Here is a 9,963-nt window from a genome sequence, read left to right on the forward strand (position 1 = left end):
AAGGCGAGATGTTCAAACAACACTAAATGAGGTGCTACGAGCATATCGAACCACACCGCACAGTACCACGGACAGGTGTCCGGCAACCTTGATGCTGGGCCACGCAGTGCGCACAAGGATACCGGCGTGGGAAGACTCAGCTAGCTGTATTCATCAAGATTCAGAACATGAAGATTTAGCAGCAATAGATGGATTCAGAAAAGCCATGATGAAGGAATATACGGATAGCCATGAAAGAGCCAAACCATTACCCATCGAGGAAGGAGACTGGGTGCTTGATCTGCAAGAACAACAAAGAAAATCTGACAGTCGATATGTTATGTTATGTTATGTTATGCACTTTTGTATTGCGCACAGCTGCCCCAGCTAAGGGGCGTCCTGGCGCATGGCAGGCAATGTGCAACAGATAGCAGAAACACAACACAGATAAAAGATCTATTTAAAAAAGAAACGTTTTCAGAGCTTTGCGAAAGGCCAAGAGGTCAGTCAGTAGCCGCAAGTCCACTGGGAGGGAATTCCAGAGTTCAGCCGCCCTCACCCGAAAAGAGCGACCACCAGCCCGACACAACCTGTATCGGGGGACCACCGCGAGCGCTTGGCTTCCCGATCTCAAAGCGCGGGAAGGAACATACCACGACAGGAGGTCAGCAAGAATTGGCGGACCTACTCCCCTCAAGATCTTAAACGCCAAGCACAACACCTTGAACTGGATGCGTGATTTAATGGGGAGCCAATGCAAGGATCTCAAGACTCCTGAGACAGAGCTCCTTCGGGGTAAGCCTACAATGGCTCTAGCCGCGGCATTCTGCACTCGTTGAAGGCGGGTAGTCTCCGCCACGTTGGTCCCTACCAAAAGCGAGCTGGCATAGTCCAGGCGAGATAATACCGTGGCCTGGACTATCAGCTGCCTGGTACCACGGTCAAAGAACTTAAGAATGGGCCTCAGCGACCGCAAGATGCCAAAACAGCCGGCCGCGATTTTCTTCGAGTGGCCCTCGTAACTGAGAGCGGGATCCATCCACACTCCCAGATTCCTAAGTTCAGTGACCGGGAGAGGGACCGGCCCCAGTTCAATGGGCCACCACTTGTCCCCCCACAGTTCCGCCTTCCTGCCAACGATCATGATCTCGGTTTTCTTCGCGTTGAGCTGGAGACAGTTGTTCTTCATCCAGCTCCATATCATGCTCACCCACTGCTGGTAACTAAACAAAAGGGGACTATGATCCCAGCTAACGCAGGTAACAAGAGAATAACAAGAAACGTTACACATTTTCATAGATGCACGCCAACCACAAGAGAGAAATTGGCTTCGCCAGAAGGTGCAATGAAGGATGACACCCATCTGATGGAAAGTGAGCGCATGTCTTCCTTCCCCTCTGCTGAACGGGAGAGATTTAATCAAGACGTAGCCCACCAACCACAGCATACTCATCGAAGGCCTACACGTCACAGTTGAGCTGTCCGTGTCGTCTCTGCTGCCTGATGGACATGACAATGCCTAATTGGAATCAATAATGACAAGTGGCTAAGCGATGAAGCAAGATGGCAGCCTCCCTAAAGCTCCTGCAAATAAGGGGCTGGCAGTGGTTAAGAAACAAATATTAATTTATAAATATGTGCCAGGCAGTTTGCACTACACATTGCCCCTGCCATGCTGCCAATGATAGTAACAACACAGCTACTAATCATCACACTCCTACAAATGTGACAATTCGGAGTATTGCAGGCCCCAAACTCTATAAGAATGGCTTGGGCAGCATGTGATATTTATTTTTAGTGTATATTGAATTAATAATTAAGTGTTGGTGTGGTCATCTCTAAATTAGCCAGACAGCACCACCTTTGTGGCAGACTGTCACATATGCCTGTGTTGATAGGTTTGGACTGGGTAAGAGTGGTCTGCTTAATTCAGACACTCTGTTCATCACCATCCCCTTTTCGGAATCGTTTTTGGCCACTATAGGTGTGGCAGGGTATACTCAGACATGAGTCCCTTTCTCACTGCACTATCAGGATTCAAGCAAGCCGGGCCGACGACGGCTGAAATGCCAGAAACCGGTCCCCGGTAGCTTGTCTCCTTTCTGGTGAAGAATTGGCTTGGTAGTTTAGTCTGCCCTGTTCCCATGATGCACTGGGCCAGGGACAGACTGATTTGCATATAGTCAGGTTCTGAACTGGGATGGTGCAGTGAGATAAATAACGGTGATGGATCAAGCCCTGATCTTTGGACTGGGTAAGAGTGGTCTGCTTAATTCAGACACTCTGTTCATCACCACCCCCTTTTCGGAATCGTTTTTGGCCACTATAGGTGTGGCAGGGTATACTCAGACATGAGTCCCTTTCTCACTGCACCATCAGGATTCAAGCAAGCCAGGCCGACGACGGCTGAAATGCCAGAAACCGGTCCCCGGTAGCTTGTCTCCTTTCTGGTGAAGAATTGGCTTGGTAGTTTAGTCTGCCCTGTTCCCATGATGCACTGGGCCAGGGACAGACTGATTTGCATATAGCCAGGTTCTGAACTGGGATGGTGCAGTGAGATAAATAACGGTGATGGATCAAGCCCTGATCTTTGGACTGGGTAAGAGTGGTCTGCTTAATTCAGACACTCTGTTCATCACCACCCCCTTTTCGGAATTGTGTTGATAGGTGGCGGCGTTGACAGGTGGGGGCACCAAGATCCAGAAAACACCGGCTCAAATTAAGCGGTGGCAGTTTCTGAATAATTGGATTTATTTAGAATTTATTTAGAAGCTTGTTAAGCGCGCAGCTACCCCCAACGGGGGTGTCCCGGCGCTGAAGACAACATCTAGTGAGGTTCAGTGACGTCCATGGGGAAAGAGAGAGGGCTAGATCAGAGAGAAGAGCCAGGTCTTAAGTTTCTTTCGCAACAGAGGCTCTGATGTCAAAAATCTGAGTTCCAGTGGCAGATGATTCAAAAGTCTGGGGGTGGCCAATGCAAAGGCCCTTCCTCCCGTACGCGCAAGCCGAAAACGGGAGCAGAGCATTAAGCGAAGATGGTTAGATCTGAGATTCCGCGTTGCTTGTGAGAACTTCAGTCTGTTTCTCAGGTAGGTGGGGCCTCGACCATTAAGAGCTCTAAAAGCAAGGGTCAGGGATTTGAACTGAATACGTAGTCTCACTGGGAGCCAGTGCAGTTTGATCAGGTGAGGTGAGATGGAATGGCGGTAGGGGATATCGCAGATCAACCTGGCCGCTGAATTCTGTACTGTCTGCAATCGATTAATGAGGTACGCCGGGGCTCCAACGTACAGACTATTTGCGTAGTCCAAATGGGACGTTATGAGGGCGTGGACTACTATCCTGCGTGAATAAAATGGTAGGAAAGGGATAATTTTGTTGATCATACGGAGCTTTCCGAAACAGGACGCCGAGACTTTATTAATTTGGGTTTTGCAGGAGAGGGCTGTGTCGAATTGGAAGCCTAGATTGCGGGCAGCTTGGACAGGTACAGGGGGAGGATCCAATTCAGCCGGCCACCAGAGGCCAGTGGAGATAGGGGATTTCTGATTAAAAAATAAGACTTCCGTCTTATCCGCGTTCAATTTTAAATTATTTGATGACATCCAGGAGGCGATATTCACCAAACAGTGGTGAAAATTTAACAGGGAGCTTTCAGAGTGATCTTTAAAGGAAAACACAAGCTGAGTATCGTCAGCATAAAAGATCACTCTGACGCCCCATGCTTCCACCACCTTCGCCAAAGGCTTCAGGTATACGTTGAACAAGAGTGGGCTGAGAGCAGAACCCTGCGGAACCCCCCATGTCAACGGTTTCTTGGTGGAAAAGAAAGAGCCCAGCATCACTTGTTGAAATCAATCCGTCAGGAATGATTTGACCCAGGCCAGTGGGGTCCCACCAACTTCCACCTCCTGAAGGCGTATTAACAGAGTTTCATGGGAGATGGTGTTGAATGCAGCGGATAGGTCGAGGAGGACCAGCATGGCCTCCTCTCCCCTATCCGCGCACTCACGAGTAGACTCAGACACTTCTAGTAAAGCTGATTCAGTACTGAAGTCCGGCCTGAATCCTGCCTGAGAGTCATGGAGCAAGTTTGACTCTAAATAGTCGGACAGTTGTTCTTGTACCGCCTTCTCGAGCACTTTAGCTGGCTTGGGAAGGAGTGAAATCGGTTGGTAGTTGCTAAAGCACATTGGGTCAACACCAGCTTTTTTTAAATTGGAATTAGCAACGCATGTTTCCATAATGAAGGGACAACACCCGATTGCAGGGAAGAGTTCCATATGTCAAGCAGGGGATTAATTACTAACGGGCAATATCATTCAGGATCAGTGCCGGGGCTGGATCAAGCGGTGAGCCTGATTTACATTTTAGAAATAGAGTTAAGGCATACTCTTTAGTCAGCGGTTTAAAATAAGTAAATACTTTGACTCAGGTGGTGTCAGGATCTGCAGTTACTTCTGTACGATTCTGAAGGATTGTTGCCGTAATATTAGCAATTCTTTCAGAAAAGAAATCAGATAGGCCTTCACTAAGTACTTGGCTGGGGGTGACGGGAACGGACAGAGCAGTAGGATTAGTGAACTCTTTAACAATGTTGAAGAGGGTCTTAGTGGAGTTTTTCGCACTAATAATTAATTCTGCAAAGTAATGACTCATGGTATTGCGTTTGAGTTTATGAAACTCTTTGAGGGCCAGTCTATAAAGGGATTTGGCTGCCGTGTCATAGGTCCGGCGCCATAAGCGCTCCAATTTTTTGCAGCTGCATCTATTTTCCCTTAATTCCTGAGTGAACCAGGGAGCTGACGGTTTTGATCTACAGGAGGTGAGGGTCTGTAAGGGCGCGACAGGCTCAATGGCGGCCATGAGATCTTTATTAAATATAGATACTGCTGCATTGAGATCGTCAGGGAGTGGGTATGAACAACTCTTATACGTTTGCTCCAGGTCAGTACTTGAGACCTTATGCCATTTTCTGCCTTGTTCTCTGATGGCAGATTCCCTCTTAGGAGGCTGGGATAGAGACACTTCGAACGGGATCAAGAAGTGATCAGACCAAGTCAGAGGAATGGAGGGAAGAATCTTAAGCTCCGTCCAATTAAAGAAGATCAAATCAAGGGTGTGTCCAGCAGAATGTGTGGGGCCACTAACCCCTTGGATCAGATTCAGATGTTGCATGGATTCTAAGAGATCATTTACACGAGTGCAGTCACTTACATCCACGTGATGGTTAAAGGCTCCCAATACCGTGAAGTGAGGATGTTTAAGATACAAATCTGCAATAACTGCTAACAGTGCAGAAATGGCAGGCTGTGGGGTATTGGGAGGACTATATACCAGGACCCCCGAAAAGATGGCCGTAAGGGCATCCGAGATGGAAATGTATAGTGCCTCTATGGGCCCTAAATTCGTGATTTTCCTGGACGTGATTGTCAAGTGAGACTGTAAGATAACCGCGATTACGCCTCCGGACTTGGAGCCTTCACGGCTTACTCCTATGAGGCGGTATCCCGGGGGCAAGGCAAGAGAAATGTCTGGGTTGGAAGAGTCCTTAATCCACGTCTCAGTAAGAAAGAGTAGGTCCCAGGACATTGATGAGAGCAGCAGCCAAATGTCACTAGAGTGGCTTTGGCAAAGAGCGGCAATTCAGTAATCCCATGGAATAGGTTCGTATAGGTGAGGGGTGAATTTTTGGTAGCCCATGGGAGCATTTTATGTGATGAGTAAAGGAGAAAGGGCAGCTGTTACATTTAAAATGGAGGGGGCTAGTCAGTGTCAGATTGCATCGTACCGTTGGAGTGCAGATTTTCTGTCTTAAATCCAGAAGCTGCGATCTAGACCAGACCTGCCTCTGTGCGAGATGGGGACCGGCAGCATGGCTGGCCCTAGGCTCGGAGTTGGTGCGGACGGGCGCAGACGGGCTTGCCTTAGGCGTGCCTTCGGCGCGCAGACAGTGCGCCCGCTGCGCTCATCCGCTGCGCGTTTGAAAAATGCACATTTGTTATAGGAGAGGAGAAAGGCGTGGCCTGAAAGTAGTGGGCGTGGCCTGTGGGCTCTGGGGGAATGGCGGCCAGAAGAATTGTAACCCGCGGCAGCGCTAAGATCCGCTGCGCGGGAATGCCCAACACGTGATTGTATGTCAAAAAGTGCCAGGGAGAAGGGGGTGAGTAGATAAAAACACAGTATCACAATCAGTTTTAAAATATAGTTAAGCGTTTCTCCCGGCTTCCGCCTCAGGAGATAGGTATCCTCTAACTCACGCTCGCAGTCAGCGCGCCTTAAGTACCTTCCGTGCTGGAGGGGCGTGGCCTGAAGGTAGTGGATAAAAACAAGAGATGATCATACTTTGGTGAACATAGAACAAGCCACAGCTGACACTGAATCCAGGCGGATTTGGCAGTGGAGCAGTGAGCCCAACAAGAGACGCAGCCTCTGGGACTGCACATTGACAGCCTGAGGTCTGCCGGTGAGACGGGGCCGCCTGCACAGTGACGCAGAATCGGCCTTGTGGCCTCTGCTTAAAGTGGAGACTGCACTTGTGCCCTGGTGGACCACTAAAGAATTGAGCAGAAATACCAGATGTTCGAAACAGCTCCTCCAGTATTTGCAGAGTAGGCATTGCCTCGCTGCCCGTGTTTCCAGGGCAACACACGTTGACGAATATAGCCCCAAAGAGGATAGTATTCTATCAGAACCTCTTTCTGATGAAAGGTCACTTTACTTATTTTATATAAAGACATTAATAATTCAATAGCCCCCTTTAGGAACCTCAAAGATAAATTGGAGGACTTGGGTGCACTTTAGGATGACAAGTGGCCCTCCAGAGCCTGCCAGAGCTGACACTAAGGTAAGGGGTTTGCCTCCTACAGTTGAGAATGCTCTATGGAAGTCATTAAACATGAATACAGATTTCAGGACTACAAGCCTCATGAATACAGACCGGTCGTGATACCTCGGGTGCAGGCCTTAAAGGATGTGGTCTCACAGGTTAATTTCTTCACATACCCTGGGAATGCCCCCACGTAAAGGCTTTTGAAAGGGACTGTCAAGGTGTCATGTTTGTAGAAATGGCAGGGGCTTCTGAGAAAAAACTTTGGGCATCAGCGTTCATTTCTTTACAAATTAAGCATGGAGTCCATCCATATATTATTCATTGGCGAGTCAAGTACTTTCAAGGCTGTGTTGCTAAGAAGCTGATCTTCCTGTATTAGCACATCAGGTGTTAGCTCTGTGTCTCTAAACACTTTTCCTCATCTACTCTGCTCCTCCTTTGTGCAGTGGCCAAACAAAACCTGAGGGACCCCACCTCAGGGGCGGCTCTAGGCTCATGGTGGCCCTGTTCAGGGAGCGTAGGTAGGGGGCCCCAAAAGAGGGGGTCCGGGCCGGGCGCAGGGCCGGACTGGCTACCGGGCAGTTATGTGTGCTGCCGAGCTGGGGGCTAATTTCTCTGTGGTGGGGGCTTATTTCGTTGATGGGGACCTGCGTTTGCGTTGAAATAAAAAAAGCAAAACGAATTTCGTTTTTCACACGCAGGTCCCTATCAACCAAAACAGCCCCCAGCTCGGCAGCACACACAACTGCCCGGTAGCCAGTCCGGCCCTGGCGGGCGGGAAGAGGGGGGCCGGGCGGTGTGGAGCACGGAGGCCAGTGAAGAGGGGCGGTAAGGGTCTTTGGAAGTGGAACAGAGCCGGAGGCCACCAAATCCCTGCCAGGGGCAGCCACGCAAATATATATCCATTCTCAGAGGATTATTATATTAAGGATATATATTGGCGTGGTGGCCCCTGGGGTTTGGTGGCCCTGTGCAGGTGCACAGCTTGCACATGCCTAAGGCCGCCCCTGCCCCCTGCAAAGAACAGGGAGAGGGGCCCCCACGCTCCACACCCAGTGGGGATCTTTCAGGCCAGGGGGCCGCCGCCCGTGCACAGTGCCGGAGGGGGACCCTGCACTTCCGGGGCTGTGGGGGCTATTGTTTGGCCACTGCCTTTGTGGGTGCTCTGCCTTGGATAGAAGTTTCTCACAGGTCTGACCCCTCGATTCACTATTAAAGCAGAGCAGGCTTTGGGCGTGCCAGGGCCCTCACTTTGCTGATGTCATCAGTAGCTGCTAAGGTAAAGTTCACAGCTCGCAAAGTTTACCAAATTACCATTAGCGATTCTCTGTTAGTCAAATGTTTACAAATCTCGATTTTAAAAACCTTAAGAGCCGGATTACAAGTTGCTCAGTTAATTCCAACCCGTGTGTACACCCCTGGGAATTAGGATTTTTTATTTATTTAACGCTTCTGATCATAATCAGGGCCCACATGCATCAAAGCAAAAACCGGTCGCAAACGGGTAGATTCTCAGAATCTGCCCCTTTGCGACCATGCAACCGATATTTTTGCATTTGGGATGCATCATCCCAAACGGAAAAATCGCAATTTAAGTAATCTCTAAATTGCGATTACTTAAATTGCCATTGCATTTAAGGAATCGCAAATTGAGATTCCTTAAATGCAGTTCATTAAAGTAGAAAAACTAGCGATTTTGCTAATAGGGGGAGCAAATTACCATGATGTTGAACTTCATAGTAATTTGCAAAAATTTGCAAAAACTTTGAAAAATGCACTAAAGTGCATTTTTCAAAGTTCCATTTTACACACACAGATGCCCTTGGGGCGTTAGTGTGTTCAAGATGTACTCATTTGCAGATTTCAGGGGTGCAACAGGGTGTCCTTTTGACACCCTAGCACCCTTGAAATTGCATTCTCGGTTTGCGATTCTCTAATTGAGAACCACAAATTGAGAATGTCTTCCCATTCATTCCTATGGGCCTCTAGGCCCATAGGAATGAATGGGGAGATATTCCTTAATTGTGACTCGCAATTTGCGAGTCGCAATTAAGGAATGTTTGGAAATCGCTATGTTTTAAGCGATTTCTACATGCGTAGCCGTTTGCTATTCCTTATTAGCGAATCCTTATTTTTCGCTAATAAGGAATCGCAAATGGCATTGTTGATGCATGTGCCAGAGGATGCGTTAAATTGCTCAGCCTTTGTAAAATGTAGGCAGGTTGAACCTGCCTAAATTTAACAGGGGACATTGTATGGTATTGACCATAGCATGTGCAATTTGGTGCATTAAGCAAAAAAATCTGTGTTATCCCACACAAACTCGTAATAAGTGTCATTTTATGCATTTGATAATAATCGGATGCATTACAATACTCACCCTGTTACATTTAGAATGTTGAACCTACCAAAACTCAACAAGGGAATTTGTAAGGTATTTACCGTATCAAGCGTATTTTGGTGGGCTAATCATCAAAATCCATGTTATTCCCCCGAAACTCGTAATAAGTGTTGTCTTTTGCATATGAGAAGTAACATACCCTGTGGTATAATTATTTAGCAGATGAAATAACAAAAAGCTAAACTTGAAATAAGGCCCAAAGATTACCGATTTGCAATTTGCAATTTAGTTAAACTCACAAATTACAAATCGCAAAACTGAATGTCTGTATATCTGGCCCCAAGTTATTGCATTACTCTGAGTAGAGAGGTTGACACAGCTCAGTTTAATTTGTGCTGCTTGTTGGGAGTAGAGTAAACTGGCTACTACAGGCATGTATTACGTAAATGTTCGTATGCCAATGTACTGTAAAACAATTTAAAACCAACTATAACAAATATATTTTGGGGGGGCGTGGCCAAGCAAGATGGCCAAATGGACGTGAGCCGTTCAAGCTCTGTCATCCGCCCACTGACATCTAGCGTTTCCTTAACCTCAATGAAGCTGTTGTTCGCAGGAATGAGGTCGCACCGAATTAGAGGAGAGGTGGATTAGCCACGACCGGGCAATCCAGAGAAAATCGTTGGTCGGTTAATCGCACAACGTGATTCAAGATGGCGCCAGCCCACCGGGTGACCCGATACTAATCGGGAGCCAGGAGCTCAGAACATGTGGGACCGGAGAGGAGGCCCTCGGGCCTGTTTCAGACAGT

Source organism: Lissotriton vulgaris, chromosome 5 (assembly GCF_964263255.1).
Source record: "Lissotriton vulgaris chromosome 5, aLisVul1.2, whole genome shotgun sequence".
NCBI classification, from domain to species: Eukaryota; Metazoa; Chordata; class Amphibia; order Caudata; family Salamandridae; genus Lissotriton; species Lissotriton vulgaris.